Source organism: Panthera tigris, chromosome F2 (genome assembly GCF_018350195.1).
Source record: "Panthera tigris isolate Pti1 chromosome F2, P.tigris_Pti1_mat1.1, whole genome shotgun sequence".
Classification (NCBI taxonomy): domain Eukaryota; kingdom Metazoa; phylum Chordata; class Mammalia; order Carnivora; family Felidae; genus Panthera; species Panthera tigris.
This window is the reverse complement of record NC_056676.1, coordinates 15,070,902-15,089,523: the sequence shown is the minus strand read 5'-3', so window position 1 is coordinate 15,089,523 and position 18,622 is coordinate 15,070,902. Positions and strand designations below refer to the sequence as shown.

At 36.3% G+C, this 18,622-nt stretch overlaps 2 long non-coding RNA genes across 2 annotated transcripts in view; one reads left to right on the top strand and one right to left on the bottom strand.

Annotated features, from left to right (window-relative positions):
- The window catches only part of LOC122235089, a 221,626-nt gene that overhangs the window by 202,123 nt on the left and 881 nt on the right, over positions 1 to 18,622 (top strand). The window lies entirely within an intron of this gene.
- Positions 11,197 to 14,040, bottom strand: LOC122235091. Its single transcript, XR_006213211.1, has 3 exons — positions 14,009 to 14,040; positions 13,823 to 13,924; positions 11,197 to 11,568 (listed from the first exon to the last, which is right to left on the bottom strand). It is a non-coding gene; the product is annotated as an uncharacterized LOC122235091 (long non-coding RNA).

Here is an 18,622-nt window from a genome sequence, read left to right as displayed (position 1 = left end):
AACATCAAAAAAAATTTTTTTAATTAAAAATAATCAGAATATGACTTAGTCAAGAAGTATCTATTGAATGCCATCAGTCCATAGCACTGACAGCTACCAATTGTTAGGGATTGTTTTGAAGGGCATAAATTGAGCTATTAGTTCAGAGTATTTGAGCTTCTTTCCTTTTTTCTAGTGCTTTTATCTAGTTTCTGACTTTTAGATCCCTTTGCATTATTTTGCAAGGATTTTATAAAGTCATCCCTTTGTGAAAATGTACTGCTTTGTTGAATCTCATGGAATTTTTATTGATTTGCAGTGCCTTCATCTTGGGACAAATCTTCACTTACGTTGGATGATATATTTTTGTGTTAGCGTTCCTTTTATTGTTTGCTATCTGTGTTCTCTTTGACGTTTTGATTTTCTAGCCTTCAAGTAAAGGTTTTATCTTGATTGCTCAATGCAGAGTTTCCAACATATTATATTTGAATACTTTTCACTGAGGTTAAATTAAAAAAATAAAATTATTAATAATGGTATTACCCTTTCCTTAATTGGCACTATTTGTAGAGTTTACAAAGCAGGTGACTGGCAGTTGTATTTCTCTTTATATGGCTGATGATCTGGATTTTCTCCTTTCTCTGATACTTTAAACTGTATCTTGACTTCTGAGCTGTTACTGAAGTAAAATGTCTTTTCTATCTATTTCATAAGTTTGTTTTGAGTCTTAACTGGTACAATGTGTGATAACCTTTTGCTAACTGTAAAGGATTGTGCAAAAGTAAAGGGTTACTATTGCCTGAATAAAAAAAGATGTATATCTTAATCAAATTTCAGCTTTTAAAAATATCAAAAAGTTTAGTGATGATAGCATTTGATGGAAAAGGGGGGAAAAGAAGAAGGAAAAAAATCTAAAAACTCCAAATATGGAGGAAAAAAAGGTGAATAGTACAATTTGAGACAGCATCTAGGAAAGAAAAAAGAATTTGGAAGTCACTCAGTTGTACAGTCTGTGATGACAAAATTCATCACAAAAAACAGAGAAGAGATTTATATATGTAATTTTAATGAATATTTCTTAACTATGAAAAGATTGTAGAAGAGATGATAGATGGGGCAGATATGAATAGAGGAGTTAGTAGCAAATTGATGACACATCTAACACACAGGAGAGTAAATAAGCTTTACTCTAAAATGAAAGCTTTAACCTGAACTCTAATTTCATTTTGTTGAAGTTATAGCTCTAGTGCATGTGTGAAATGAGCAAATGCATTGATTAGGGTAAGTGATAATTTCTGAATCCTTCTTAACCATTATTTTCTTCTACTAAACTGTATTTGGGAAAGTTGGTGGATGAGGAGAAAGGTATGAGGGTACGTTGTTGCATTTTAACCTTTCACATGAGTACTTGACGTAGTCAAAGACACTGACTTTAAAAGTTAAAAGTGTGGGTTTTAAAACCCAGCATTTAGGGGGTGCCTGGGTGGCTCAGTGCATTAAATATCCAATTCTTGATGTCAGCTCAGGTCGTGATCTCACCATCACGACATAGAGCCCCACGCTGAGTGCTGCACTGGGCGCGAATCCTCCTTGGGATTCTCTCTCTCCCTCTCCTCTGCTCCTCCTCACCTCATGTATGCTCTCTCTTTCTCTCTCTCTCTCTCTCTAAAAAGAGTGAAAAATAAATAAATAATAAAAATAAATAAAACCTAGCATTTACAGTTTAACAATGAGGAACATTGATTTAGAGCAGAGTTTCTCAGTCTTATATGCATGTGAATCATCCGGAAGTCTTGTTAAAATGCAGATTATGATTCATCAGGTCCAATGAGTGGCCCAGGAGTCTCCTAGTGGTGCTTGGTGTTGCTCTGCCATGGACCACACCTTGATTAGGAAGAATGTTCCATTTATTTGCATTTAATCACACAGTGGACAAGAAGTAGAGTTCAAATTCAGTGTTCTTATCAATGCTCGCAAAGTTGGCATTAGCTAACCATGAAATTCCTTCTGTTTTCCTGAAGCATGGATTTTCAATGACAAAATAAAAATGAACAAGCACTTCTGCATCATTTACATTTCACACATATGCTGAAACTTGATTTATACAGTGCGCATATATGATTTTATCTACTGTAAAGTAGCATATATGCTACACACAAGAAAATGATCCTTTTGCCTTTTGTGCCCCTGCAGTACATTAACATTGACAGTGTTAATTTGACAGAGATGTTGGTAATACCTTCATTGTGTTTTCACTTCCTTTTTTATATTGGGGTAAAATTCACATAACATAAAGTTCATTTTTTCACCATTTAAAAATGTACAATTAAGTGCAGTAACAGTTTTGTGCCACCATCACAACTATCTTATTCCAGAACATTTTTTTAAAAATTTTTTTTTAACGTTTATTTATTTTTGAGACAGAGAGAGACAGAGCATGAACAGGGGAGGAGCAGAGAGAGAGGGAGACACAGAATCTGAAACAGGGTCCAGGCTCTGAGCTGTCAGCACAGAGCCCGACACGGGGCTCGAACTCACGGACTGTGAGATCATGACCTGAGCTGAAGTCGGACGATTAACCAACCAAGCCACCCAGGCGCCCCCTTTTTTTTTTTTTAATTTTTTTTTAACGTTTATTTATTTTTGAGACAGAGAGAGACAGAGCATGAACAGGGGAGGAGCAGAGAGAGAGGGAGACACAGAATCTGAAACAGGCTCCAGGCTCTGAGCTGTCAGCACAGAGCCCGTCCAGAACATTTTTATCACCCCAGAAAGAAATGCTTAGTGTACTCACTAAGCTGTCACTCACCATTCTCTCTTCCCCCAGCCTGTGGCAACCACTAATCTCTTTGTCTTTACTTATTTTCTTATTCTGAGCATTTCATAAAAATAGCATTATATGATATGGAGCCTTGTGTGTTTGGCTTCTTTCACTTAATGTAATATTTTCAAGGTTCATCTGTATTGTAGTGTATATCAGTACATCATTTTTATGGCTGCATAATATTTCATTTTATATATACACCGTGTTTTTTAATCAATTCATCAGTTAATAGACATTTGGGTTGGTCCATTTTTTGGCTATTTGAATAACACATTATAACAGTGGGTGCACGTTTAGTGTGGACATTTTTTTTCATTTCTCTTGGGTATGTTGCGGGGTCATACGGAAATTCCATATTTAACTTTGTGAGTTACCAAAGTAACTGGTTTCCAAATGGTTTCCAAAGTAACTGCCTCATTTATGTTCCCACCAATATTGTATGCAGGTTCTAGTTTCTCTGCATCCTTACCAATACTTGTTTTCTTTAATTTTGTTTGTTTTGTGTTTAATGATAGATATCCTAGGCATGTGCAGTGTTATATCATTGTGGTTTTGATGTGTATTTCCCTAATGACTAATGATGTTGAACAGCCTTTCATTTACTTATTGCTCATTTTACGCCATCTTTGGAATTATATTTATTCAAGTCCTTTGCCCATTTTTAAATTGAGTTGTTTGCAAGGCGCCTGTGTGGCTCACTCGGTTAAGGATCCAACTCTTGATTTTGGCTCAGGTAATAATCTCGTGGTTCATGGCATCAAGCCCCATCTTGGGCTCTGTGCTGACAGCATGGAGCCTACTTGGGATTCTCTCTCTCTCTCTCTCTCTCTCTCTCTCTCTCTCTTTCTCTCTCTCTCTCCCTCTTCCCTTCCCCTACCCCTACGTGTACTCTCTCAAAATAAATAAATGAAATAAAGCTAAAAAAAATACAGTTGTTTGCCTTTTTGTTGAGTATGTAGAGATATTTATATATTCTGAATACTAGATCCTTACCACATACATGAATTAGAAATATGTTTCCCTATTCTGTGGAATGCCTTTTAACTTCCTTGATTGCGTCTTTTGATGTTTTTAATTTTGAGTTTTTGGTTCTGATAGAATATAACTTATCAAACTTTTTATTTCTTGTGCTTTTAATATCAATCCTAAAAATCCATTGCCAGAATCCATAATAAAGATTTGTACCTGTTTTCTTTTAAGAATTTTATAGTTTTAGATCTCATATGTAGGCTTTTGATCTATTTAGAGTTAATTTTTGTATATGGTGTGTCCAGCTTCAATCTTTTGCATGTGGTTATCCCATTGTCCCAGCACCATTTGTTGAAAAGACTATTATTTCCCCATTGAATGGTCTTAGCACCTTTTTTGATAACCAACTATTTGATAACTATTTCCTCCCCTAGGAAATAGAGACAATGTCAGCAACTCCTTCACAAGATTAAGAGAGTGAAATGAGCTAATATGTGTGAAGTACATGCAGCCCAGAAGCATTCTGGGTCATCTAGGGCTGTTATGCCTATCTTTCCCTGCTAGGGAAAGAGGATTTTGTCCATTTTCTTGCCAACCGTATCTCAAGTCCTAGAAAAGGGCCTGCCACAACATGGCCTCTCCATAAATGCTGATTATTGTTGTCATTTTTGAAATTAGATAATTAAAACAATAGGTATATGGGTTTATTTCTGGATTCTGGAATCTATTCTATTGATCTATATGTCTATGTTTATGCCAGTATCTGATTATATTGATATTATAGCTTTATAGTAATTTTTGAAATTGGGAAGTGTGAGTTGCCCAATCTCTTCTTTTTTATGATTGCTTTGGTTCTTTGGAGTTCCTTGAGCTTCTGTATGAATGTGAATAAATTTTTCTATTTCTGCAAAAAAAAAGCCATTGGGATATTGATAAGGATTGAATTGAATTTGTAGATCACTTTGAGTCATATTGCTATGTAAACAACATTAAGACTTTCAATCAATGAAGATGAGATGTCTTTCAATTTAGTTAGGTCTTCTCTAATTTCTTTCAATAACTTTTATAGCTTTCAGTATACAAACGTTACACATCCTTGGCTAAATTTATTCCTAAATATTTTATTCTCTTTGATGCCATCATAAATGGAATCATTTTCTTAATTTCACTGTTAGATTGTTCATTACTATTGTATAGAAATATAATTGATTTTGTATCCTGCCAGATTGATTAATTTTTTTGTTCACTCTAATCATATTTTTGTGAATTCTTTAAGATTTTCTCTAAATAAGATCATGTCATCAGCAAATAAAGATAGTTGTACTTCTGTCTTTCCCACCTGGATGACTTTTATTTCTTTTTCTTGCCTATTTTTCCTGGCTAGTCCTTCCAGTGTACTGTTGAATGGAGGTGGCAAGAAAGGACACACTGTCTTACTCTTGATCAATGAGGGAAAGAATTCAGTCTTTCATCACTAAGTATAATGTTAACTATGGATTTTTCATAGATACTCTTTATCATGTTGAAGAAGTTCCTTTCCATTTCTAGTTTTCTGGGTGTTTCTTTTTTTATTCATGGGAGAGTATTAGATTTTGTCAAATGCTTCTTTTGTGTCATTTGAGATGATTATGCATTTTTTCCTTTGTTGTATTAATGTGGTGTATCACATTGACTGCACATCATTTGTTACTAACTTAATGACTGGTCTTATAAATTTTTCAAAATTAGTGTCATACTTTGTGTTTTCAAACAATATTTTCAAATAATGAACATTATTTTATGTTCCTTTGTGAAAAATTTTATTTACTAGAAGAGTAACAGTGCTTTATATTTATAAATATATATATGTATATATAATTGCATGAAGTGAGCATGTCACTAATTGTCAGTTTTATAACAGACAATGGTCTAGCTACCAAAGGAAAACAATAATTCTCAGGTATTTATTATTTTATTTTCCACACTGCAGTATTATTTTTTTGGGTGCATGTATGAAAAAATCATGTTTTCAGATTCACATTTTATATTTTCCCTGGAATTCTGTTTACTATTATAAACATTAATCTGAGTAACTATATTTGTATTGCTATTTCATCAATACATTTTAATGCTTTGATGATTCAGTTTTGAACCATTAATCTAGTTTAGGGTATCAAGAATTTAAAGAAACTTCATGATAACAAGGAAAATAAAGAGTTAAAAAATATGTCATACAAATGATGAGAATATACATGTTTTTTGAGATAAAAAATACCAGCACAATATTTAGTAGATGATTATTAAATGCTTTTGGCAATTTTTGCAAACATCATAGTTTTACATTTCAGATTTGTTAAATATATGTTACCAAAATTGTTTCATTGTTTCTTGGCCATATACTTGCAAACTACTGGTGGATTCTTTTGTACTCTAGGTGATTGCTAGTGGTCTATGTACTTCACCCTAAGGAATTTTGCACTGAACCACATTTTTAAAATGACTATAATGATATTAATTAAGGGGTAAGCCTCTGCTGCAGAGTTTTGGATACTTACCGGCAGTGCCTTAAGCACTGTGTGTGTGTTTGTGTGTGTGTGTACATATTTTGTTTTACTTTTACTTCAGCTACATTAGAGTAGTACAGATATTAGGGCTGATATTAGAACTAAGATAAAATAAAGTTTTCTTGAGAATGATAAAAATGTCTATCAAATCATCTTTAAGAATCTTCAAGTTTCATACTACAAAGCTTCTCCCCTCCCAGGTTTATAAAGTCTCTAATTATGGAAGTTTATTAATTTGAATTTCTATATTACATATCAAAACAATAGCTACCCGATATTTTGCTGTCTCCTCCCTACAACTTAATTGCCAGTGTTCTCACAGGTTCTGCCTTTGGCCCTGTGCTCCTTTAACTCTCTTTCCCTGGAGAATCTAATATTATAGGGATGTGGACTACAGTCTCTGAATCCCAAATGTGTATTTCTAGTCTTGACTTCTTTCATGAGATTCTAACAACATCTCCTCTTGGACATTTATACATGCCTCAAACTCATCTTATTTCAAAACCAGTTATTTTCACTCCCATCTATTAGTCAGCTTTCTCTAGAGAAACCGAACCAATAGGAGCTTGTGTGTATACATATAAAATGGAGACTGAGAAGTTCCACAATCTGCCATCTGCAAGCTGAAGACCCAAGAAAGCCACTGGTGTAATCCAGACTGAATCTGAAGGGCTGAAAACCAGAGGAGCTGATGGTATAAATCTTAATCCAAGGACAGGAGAAGAGATGAGATGTCCCAGTTATTTCAGTGGAGCAGGAAGAAAGGGGTGAATTCCTTAAATTCCTCCTTCCTCCCCCTTTTGTTCTATCTGTTCTAGAAAGGCCCTCAGTAGATTGGCTGGTGCCCACCACACTGGAGAGGGCAAGCTATTACACAGAGTCCACTGATTCAAATGCTAATCTTGCCCAGTAACACCCTCACAGACACAGAAATAAAGTTTAATCTGGGCACTGTGTCCAGCGCAGTCGAAACATAAAATTAACCATCACACATATCCACCCTCACATGTGTTCGTATTCTCTTTTTTCTTTTCTTTCTACTTCAGTTGGTGGCATTATCCAGTTTTCCATCACTCAAACTAAAAGCCTAGCTACTAGTCATCTGGTGCTTCTAACTCTATATGAGAAATAGCGTTTCAATGTTGTTTTTCCTCTTTACCTATACTGCCTGCCTTAGTTCAGGCCCTTCTTGGTTGTGTCTCCCTGTCCCTCTCTGCTGGCACAGCTCTTTCACTTGATCTCCCAGCTGGCAGTATTTCCATTTCCCTCTCACTCCTCCACAGCCCCCAGAAAAGTCCATAGAAAATGTGAATCTGACCACATCATTCACCTGGGTTTAGAGTCTCCCTGTCCCTGGCAACGTAAAGAATTACTATTCCTTCCATGGACCTATAATCACTTTCCTTCAAATTAAAACTTATTCAGAATTCAAGAGAAAATTGAAATGAGATGCTAGTAAGGAAAACGTCTATGAGCACTACCATCTAGTTCTTAAATATGGAACAGCCTTACATAATGTTTTCATGGCCTAAACTTTTAAAACTTGGATGGAACCTAGAAGGCTATTTTGCACCAGATTTTATTAAAACCTACTGAGTTCTATAGAAGAAGATCATTGTATATTTAATTTTTTCTTATACAATTAGAATCATATGTGATACAGTTATCTAAACAAACTTAGTTTCTATTCCTGGAGATTTATTTTGAACAGTGTGATCTAAAACTGACTTTTCCACAGGAACAAAGTTACATATGGGAATTATGCTTCTGGAAAACCACCAGAAGATTGTGCATATCATGGAACAAAAGAAATAGGGAAGAACGGCTAACATGAGACTTGGACTGAGATAACGTTTATCGAAGACAAACATCAGTGATGCATCTCATTGTTCAAGGACTAGATATTTGCTAAAAACAAAACAAAGCAACAACAAAACCCCATGGGATTTAGGAAGCTGAGTCACTGAGGAATATTTACACTACTTTCCCTAACAATTTTAACACAAATGCTATTCTTTCACCCTTTCCATCAAATCTATTCCTCCTTTGTCCTCTTCATCACAGTAAAATACTCCTATTATCCACCCAAATGCTCAGGACAAAAACCTATGTATAATCTGTGAATATACCCTTTCCTCCATCCCTAATATCAGATCCATCAGCAAGTTCTCAGGGCTCTTCTTCCTAAAGATATCTTAAATCCATCCATTTCTTCTTATCTCTGTCCTTCCTCCCAGTCCATTATCTGTCATCTAGATTCTTTCCATCATTTCCTAACTGTTCTTAGCACTTCCATTTTAGCTTATCTATAATCCATTCTATGCATCAAGAAGAAAGTGATCTTTTAAAGGTAAATATCAGATCATGTCACTCATCTGTTGAAAGCCATCTGAGGTTGCCCCACTTCAATGAGATGCAAACTTCTTGCCATATCCTGCATGGTCCTGCATGATTTGGCCTGCCTCCCAATTGGACTTTGTTACCTAGCTCTCTCCCTTGACCTAATTTTCTCTAGGCACACTGGACTTCTAGGTGGAAGGAAACTCACTTGTGCCTGCAGAGCCTTTGTATACCGCTTGGTGCACTTGCTTTGGAATTCTTTGCCAGGCTGCCTTTGCCTCCTCAATAGCCCATATGTAACTACCTGTCATGTTCTGAATTTTGTTTCCCCCAAGTTCATATGTTGAAGTCCTAACTCCCTGTAGCTTAGAATGTGATCCTATTGGTTTTCTAGGGCTGCCATAACAAAATGCCACAGGCTGAGTGGCTTACACAATGTAGATTTATTTTCTTACAGTTCTGAGAGCTGGAAGTCCAAGATCAAGGTGTCGGTAGGTGTGATTTATCCTAAGGCATCTCTCCTTGGCCTGCACATGGCCATCTTCTTGCTGTGTTTTCACATGTTTCCTCTGTGTGCACCTCCCTAGTGTCCCTTTTCTATTAAGGACACCAATTTTGTTAGATTAGGGCTTCACCCTTTTGATTTCATTTAACCTTGATTATCTCCTTAAAGCCCTATCTCCAAATATAGTTACATTGTGGGTTAGGGCTTCAACATATGAATTTTGAAGGGACACAATTGAATCCTTAACATCGACTGCATTTGTAGATGAGGTCCTTAAAGAGGTAATTAAGTTAAAAGGAGGTGAGAGGGTGGGCACTAATCTAATAGGACTGTTGTTTTTATAAGATGAGAAGATTAGGACACAGACATATACAGAGGGAAGACAATGGAAATGCAAGCCAAGGAGAGAAACCACAAAAGACACCAACTCTGCCAACGTCTTGCTCTTAGACTTCTAGCCTCCAGAATTATGAGAAAATACATTCCTGATATTTTTGCCACCAATCTGTGGTACTTTGGTGTGGTGCCCTAGCAAACTACTAAACCACCTCTACAAGGCCTTTCCTGAGCCCTCAAGCTAGGCAGACCTTTGCTATCTCTATCCTATTTTTGTGTCACTGGAAGGTAACCCATGACAACACAGATCTAGCTGTGTTGTTCTCTGTAGGTCTTTAGCACGAGGAGAGGAGACTGGCTCATTGTATTATGCTCTGTTGATTGATTCAATGTATAGATGAGAGACTACCTGAACAGGTGAGTGGATGGGCCATCTTACAGACAACAAACCCAGAAGAAGTAGGGCATGGATTTAGCCCTAAAAAAAGGAACTTTATAGGGCTTTGCCTAGAAAAGAATAATGAGATTGTAGCAATGGGATGGTTTTAGGTCAAAGGGTTAGTGGAAGCTAGTAGAGAATGCATGGCAGGTGAAGTGGAGACAGAATAGCTACAGTCGCTATGACTATAGAGTTAGAAATACAGTGCAGGTGTCCTCCTGTGAGATAGCAGTGAAAGAGGCAGGCTGTTAGCTTAGGGACTGGGTAGGAAGGGGAAGCAAGGCTGTGCACATCGTGACATATTCATCTATGTAATTCAAGCTTTCTCAGGCAGGTACTACTTCTAAAACTTTTCAATGAATTTTATTTTCTGAAGAGTGATAATGAATGAATAAGTTTTAAGCATTGGCTCATTAAACTTTTACAACTATGTGAAGCACGCATTATTATTATCTTAATTTTACCCATGAGAAAACTCTTTTACTATCCTGCCCTAACTCCTTAAAAAACAAAGTCAGGAATTAGACCCAGGCAGTCCAATTCCAGAAAAGATTTCTTTACTACATATGCTGAATTAGAGAGAAAACTTTTGTCTTCTACTAATTGCATATACAATTTAAAATCATACCTTATTTTCTTTATTTGTAATTTCTTTTATATTTATTTTATTTGTACTTTATTTATAATTATGCATTTTGGTGGCTGTCTTGTATATATATTTATAATCCATGTGCTTTGGGGAAAATTTTATATAGATAGTATCTTCAGCAGAAGCAAAAAAAATGCATACATGTATATGTGTTAATGACATTTGATTGATTGATTGATTGATCGGTATTTACCACATACCTGCTTTGATTTCATGAGTCCAACTTTTCCCTGGTCAGGAGCTTGACAAAGATAAATTGAGAATGGCTTTGAAGTTCCTGCCTTTAATTGCTGCATGTGTAATGAGATGTTATTTGTTTGTAGAGTTGATATTCAGACACAGTTCCATTTCTCTTTTGTTCACATTATTCTGCTTTCCAGCGACCGTCCAAGCCTCATAGTCATGTTTTGATTAAGGGACTAATGCTTTATTAAATTTTGAATAGAGTCTGTTATCAGTGTAGTGTTATTCTTATTGAAATAGCAACATAATATTCTTCAGCTGCTTTGTGAAAGGAGAGCAAAAATGTGATTTCTATCCTTACTCTGATTCCTAGTTGTTTACAGTGGTTTAAATAATTCTTTTTGTGAAAGGCTCCCAATTTTAGTTTGAGATGATACTGGGCTATATCACTGATTCTATTATCAGCCAATACATTGGAGGTGTGGTCCACCTATTCCAATTTTATTACTTCTTGAGAGGTGAGGATACATTTACATGAAATACTGATTTCTACCCAGAATTCTGCTCAGTGACCCTAAGGTAGGCAGTTTATTTCGGAGAGTCTGATGACTTCCAAGTTCTCCTTGTGTTTTCTAATTCTTTAAGTATTACTTAGTCAACAAAACATAAGATCCTTGAAGACTTCTTTTTTGTATACGAGATGCATGAAAAAGACCTGGAGTTTGGAATTCATGACCTTCTCAGATACACAGATCTTCTGAAAATATTCCCTCTCGAAGGCCTTGACCTCACTTACAGCATCTGTGGAAGAAAGAAATGGAATTAGATAATTTTTAATCATTTTAACACAATTTTATGCTGAATGATTTTATTACTTCTGTCTTGTGTTGTAGTAGCTTTTATAAATACGTCAACAACACATTCATGTATCTATTGACTACCTAGTAGGATACAATGGTGGATTGAGTTCATCACATTTTTATGGTAGACATTTCACATGTATAAAATATATTTATTCATTCAACAAATGCTTATTCACTGGCTGTTATGTGCAAAGCACTGTGCTAAGTGGATACATGCAGGAAAAATAACAGACCGTAAGTATCAAGCTGCTTTTTGATTTTTGGGAATTTGGAGAGTCACTTATGTCCGTAGAAACTAGCAGAAACAAATGCTCAGAAGTGAGATTCAAACTTAATGGTCTTAACTTCAGTGTCAAAGGCTGAAATGGGGTGCATTCCTTCCAGAGGTGTGAGAGGAGAATTCATTTCCTTGCCCTTTCCAATTTATAGAAGCTGCTTGAATTTCTTGGCTTGGCTTATGGCCACGTCACTCCACCCTCTGCTTTGTCATCACATCTTCTCTGAGCTTGCCATACCTACCTCCTTCTCATAAGGATCCACGTGATTACATTGGGCTCATCCTGATAAATCCAGGATAATTTCTCCATCTCAAGATCCTTAGCTTAATTGCATCTTCAAAGTCCCTTTGCCATGTGACATAACATATTCACGGGTTCTGGGGATTAGGACATGGACATTTTGGGGAGCCATTATTCTGCCTACCAAAAATTTTTGTGGAAATTTGTAGATTAACAGTAAAAAGGGGCACCTGGGTGGCTCAGTCGGTTAAGCATCCGACTCTTGATCTCAGCTCAGGTCTTGATCTCAGCTCAGGTCTTGATCTCAGTTCAGGTCTTGATCTCAGGTCTTGATCTCAGGGTCATGAGTTCAAGCCCTGCACTGAGCTTAAAAAAAATTTTTTTTAATGTTTATTTTTTTTTTTTGAGAGAGACAGAGATGGAGTGTGAGCAGGGGAGGGGCAGAGAGAAAGGGAGACAGAATCCAGAGCAGCCTCCAGGCTCTGAGCAAGCTGTCAGCACAGAGCCTGATGCGGGGCTTGAACTCACAAACCGTGAGATCATGACCTGAGCCGAAGTCGGACACTTAACCAACTGAGCCACCCACCCTGCCACTCCCCTCACATTGGGCTTTTTTAAAATCAAAAACAAAAACAAAAGAAAACAGAAACAATAACAGCAACAAAACCCAAAACAATAAAAATGCATAGAGAATTTCTACTATGCAGGATGTCCTTAAAACAATACCATAATTTAAAAATAATTATACTAATTAATGTTACAGTTATGATAATATGGCCACCTTGGCTCAAACAATTTCTAAGATGTCTTCTTGGTGACTGCTATTTGAGTCTAGAACATAATCTTGACAGGTCTTCACCTTCTGAAAGTAAAATGTATTTACGTGATATTTATGATATATGGAGCCTAAAACTGATGAATAAAATTGTTGCATCCAGTGGATATTTTGGGTTCTAATCAAACAAAACAAATAACTACTGCTACAAAGAAATGAGGCTGATTTTTATTATGTAATAATAGTAATATGTGTCATTATCACTGTCACTAAGTACAAGGCCATTTCCTAAGGGCCTATATATATATATATATATATATATATATATATATTCATTCCTTTAATTCTTGTAACAACACAATGAGTTAGATGCTATTATTCTCTCCATTTTAAGATGAGGGAACTGAGGCACAGGGGTTAAATAACTTGCTCCAAATCACAGAGCTAGGAAGAGGCAGGGATGGGATTTGAACCCTCTGACTCCAGGGTCCAGGCTTACTCTCTGGGCAGCCCCCCCAAATATTTTAGAGCCAGAGTCCTTTAGGAAGATGCAAATGCATTTATTCTTAATATACAGTTGGAATGATAATGGGACAGAGAGTTGAGGGCACCTGCCAGTGCTTTTATTGTGAAGTGCTCATTCTGAATTTTAAGTGACTTTTCTGTTACCAAGCTTTGTTTTGGGAACAGTCCTTGATTTACTCTTTAGGTATATATCTTTACCCCCTATGTTCTAAAAAAAGTCATTAATCAAATGGAAATGAGTATTTATAATGTTAAACTTTTTTTTCTAGGCTACATTCTTTGTAATCCAACATAACATGGTCACAAGTGTGTCTGCAAGGTAACATGACTGATTTTTAGCAAACATAGTAGAGCTTATCTATTCAAATTAGTACCTTTCCAAGTATGATCACACAGTTTGTTCATTTGCATTGGTTCAGGATGCCATTTAGGTATTATCTTCTCAAATTCAGTTTACCATCAAAAGAAATTACTGTCTATTTAGAGAAGTAAAAAACACACATCAGGGACTATGAAAGCAAATCCAGAAGAGATCTTTAGGCAGTGGCTTGGGCACTCACTGTCCTAGCTCCTCAAAGCAATGCATGTCCTCCCCAGGTGACTACTCTGAAGACAAGTCACACAGCTGCTTGTGTAGTGGGTAGCGTGTTGTCACAATTGGTTTGGCTGTCAGCGCTGCTACTTATTTGATCTCCACACAATGGGTATCAAAATCTTGACTGCTGTGGTCTATTTACAATCTTACCTGGAGGAATTCTTATCTCAATACATTAACAGAATGATTAGTTTTGAATGAGCGTAGCCACAGTCTGCAATGATGACTAAGTACAGTTGATTTAAATATAACGTACAACAAGCCATAAGTGATAGTGAGGGTTCTGAGGTCATTTCCAATATTCCCTCATTAGAAGTTGGTGCAAAATATTCCTCAGCCATGCACAGCTAGGAGAAATATCCCTGCCTGTTTCACACTTCTCTTCTTCAATTGTTTACATCCTGTGAAAAGAGTTGTGGGTGACTGTTTCTAACCATCCTGTTTTGGCCTGCTTCCTTCCTTTCATCACTGAGCTGTTCTTTTCTAATTATGGTCTTCTTCAAAGCTCATCTCAAGTGCAGGATGTCATCAATAGGATTGTTGTGGAGGCTTTGCTTACCTTTACTCCACTCTTCAAAATGCTTGCCCCTGTGTGCCTATTACTGCGCAACGGCTTCTGTTTACATTTGTGTGGCCCTGCAGCTTTAATCTCTGTATCTGTGTTCACCCCTGTGGGCTGTGGTCAGCCTCTGTGATGGTGATGAAAGGAATGTTTTTAATCTACTTCCTTCAGTAGGAAAAGTAAGTTGTTAAATAGAATCTAAGCTGAAAATGGATTTTCCCCATTGGGGAGAATACAGCACACACTCACACACATATGCATGCATGTATACATGTATAAGAGGTTTAATGCCTGCCACCAAACTTTTTGTCTAATACACCAAGCATTCCTCCTGGCTTCCCCTGCTCAGGAACGTTGCTCTTTATCCAATTCATGTCCCGTGTCATCGTGGCTAAATGTGCATTTTAGAGGTTGCCTTCACTATAAATCTTTACTAGAGGACAGTGATGCTTTTCTCCATTGCCTTTAAATCTCTTAAATCACTTAGCTTAGTTTAATGTAAAGTAATGACTTAGGTAGCAATATGACTCAATATTACAATCCAGAAGTCCCTTGGCTTTAATCTGCAATATAGAAACTCTTGTAAATCCAGAGATAGCTATGAAAGTTTGTCAGGAAGCTGAGCCATGCCACCCCCTAGAAGATAAGATTCTGCTTTCTTACAGGGTGCATGGAGGAATTTTCTTTGGGGGGAAAAATGGTTCGACAGCTTTTAAAACAGAAAGTGATGTATATGTAAACATTATATCTTGTAAAGCATTTTACACGAGTGGGTACTTTTGTTTAGTTTTGCATGTAGGTAGTAATAAAGCAAAAAGCTTAGCAAAAGCTAAGAAAATTGAATTAAAAATAAGTTATAGAACCAAAAATATAAAAATTGGTCAGAATGTGTATTTGGAAAACCCAAATAATGTATATCAATAAAAATATGGGTTATTCATTAAACTGACAAATGTTTAAGTTCCTAATAACCCTAAAGGCTATTAAAACATAAATATACTATCTAAATAAAATACATTGATCTTTCAAATATTGAGTGAAAGTCTCTGAATTATTTCATATTATAATAATTATTCCTTATTTGCATGCAGCTAATTTTGTATAACACCCCATTCTTACCATTATTAAACAAAAAAAAACTAAAATAAGGAAGCTTGGTCAATATTCATTAGAATGGACCATAAATGCTCATTTATTAACATTTTAAAATATGCCAGATTCTTTATTTTAGATATTTGTCCTTCTAGAAATGCTGAATATTTTATATATGTCTAAAATATTACTTTAATTTAGTTTAAGCAATTCAAACATCAACTTTTTACCATTCTATAATTATTTTAATCACATGACACAATTACTAATTTTAGACACATGCCTGTGTTAACCAAGGAATAAAAAATATGAAGACATGAGGAATATCATTCTTAGGTATATTTAATAAACCTGGAAAATAAAAATGTGCTGTTAACCCAGAGCCCATAGTATAAGAGCTGCTCAAACATTGCTTTATAACATTAAGCATATAATAAAATTGCTTTAACAATGCACCCAACTTACATTTACATTCTCAAAGAAATAGACCAGCAATTTCTTCGTACATTTTAAATGTACTTAATAAATTCTTGTTGGGTAGACTAAACATGTGTTGACTAGACATTAGCCATTTGAAAGAGATCTAATATGCTGTAATGAAAGACTTTATAACACCTACAGCAGCAATTTTCCCAAGGATCAAGACAATTACTCTGACATTATGTAAAGAGAATGACCAGATCAGTATAGCTGCTTCAGCAGTAAGTTTCCAGATCAAACAGCTGTTTACAAAAGCATTGCAAAACTTTATCAGATGTTTTATTTATATTAGAGGTTAAATGAAACATCTGGCCATACCTGATAGCAAAGTTACAAATGAGCATCACAATTGACCTGATTATGTAATTAAGGCAACAGCTGGGTCTGAGGGGATGCTTGGAAAGGTAGTATTAAGTAGCTCTAACTTTGGCTAATGAGTTATTTCTGTTCAAAAAGCTGCTTTATAATTTGACCTGCACTTATCTCAAACTTGGCCTATGACAGTTCTCTCCCATATATCATAATACGCTCAAAGGGTGCCAGATAAATCCTTTAACTTGAATCAGTGCTAGTAATATTTTGCATTTGCTTGTATGTCTTCCTGGACATTAGCACATTTAATCTGCTCCTTGATTTAAGAAATTGCCAGCAAGAATGCAAAATCTTTAATTTACTAAGCCTCAAAAAGTTATTAAATATATAGAAAGTTTAAAAATTTGAGAAAAATTCCAAACAGATACTAAATCTATGACAAAACTCTTAAGAATGTTACTAAACAATTTAAGTACTGAATGGCAGAAATTGTGTCCTAGGGCCTGGTAAGGTCCAATTTTTAGGTGGTTAATACATTTAAATGTACCACTATTATTTAGAAAGGAGATGGATGGTCAATAACATGTTCCTTGATTTATCGGTCTAACCTGTGATTTTTGTTTTCTTGCTGCCATCTGTGATGTAGAAAATTAGAGGTCCATTGCCAACTTGGAGAGAACAGAGCAAGGGAAGAATGAAAGAGTGGCCTACCTTTGTCTGACTAATAGCCACAGAAAATTCTGAAGCATTGGCCATCAGTTTTGTTTTGTTTGTCTGTTTGTTGTTTTGGTTTTTTAATTTTAGCTTCAATAATGTAGTCCAGTTTAGAGAGAATTCCCAGGGTAGACATGATCTGGGGTGGCTTCAGTTTTAATTCTACCTGTGTCCAAGTTCAATGCATGGACAAAGCTTTTCTGCTAGATCCCAAGGGTGTATCACATGTTCCTTTCAGGGGGTCTTCCTCAGGCCTTCTCTTCTACCTGAGCCCCTTTCATTTCCCTCTGAGTGATTCTAGGCTCTAGCTAGTTGCACTGCTGAATAAGAACAGAAGAGAAGCTTGAAGTCCTGAGGTTGAGGGTCCAGGAAGATGAGCCTTCTCAATCCTGGGAGGGGGTGAGTAAAATAAGCAAGGTTAGGGGATGGTAAAAATAAGCAAGCCGGGGACACCTGGGTGGCTCAGTCAGTCAAGTGACTGACTCTTGATTTTGGCTCAGGTCAAGATCTCAGGATTTGTGAGATCAAGTGCCTGGTCAGGCTCTGTGCTGACAGAGCAGAATCTGCTTGGGATCCTCTATCCCTCTCTTTGTCCCTCCCCATCCTGTCAAAATAAATAAACATTTAAAAAAATAAGAAAAAAAAAAAGCAAACCTAGCAAACTTCAGTTATCCTTCTGAGAGTAAAGTTCCTCTACCTGATTAGGGTAAAGATTCTCTATCTCCTTCCCAGTGTAGAATTTTATTACATACGGGTCCTTTGTGTTGCATCAGCCCCAAAAAGTATGAACGTGTTTGTGTGTGCTTTCATGGGGGAGGTGGCTGTGGTGAGGGGTGAGGATTGAGAAGGAAAACTCATGCCAATATGAAACCATATAAATTACATGAAGAGAACAAAACTCCAAATAATCTTGTTCAGTTTTTTTATTAATAATGTTTATTTATTTGTTTATTTTATAATTTTTTAATGTTTATTTATTTTTGAGACAGAGAGAGACAGAGTGTAAGTGGGGGAAGGGCAGAGAGAGAGGGAGACACAGAATCTGAAGCAGGCTCCAGGCTCCGAGCCATCAGCGCAGAGCCTGGATGCAGGGCTTGAACCCACAAGCTGTGAGATCGTGAGCTGAGCTAAATTTGGATGCTCAACCAACTGAGCCACCCAGGCACCCCAATCTTGTTCAGTTTTGATTCATGAAGAAGTCATTGTTCATTATGAGTTGCCATGTCTTTATATGAAATATTTTTTGTACTAGGGAAAGTACTGTACAATGTAATTTTGGGGATCATTTGCAACTCACTTAATAAAGACACTGATCCCTTTTCACTCACTCAGTAATACATACCAGGAAGCCATGCTTCTTGATAAACTGGATACTATTTCCTCATCAGAATGTTGTAAGCATAGCTTTAATCCCTAATC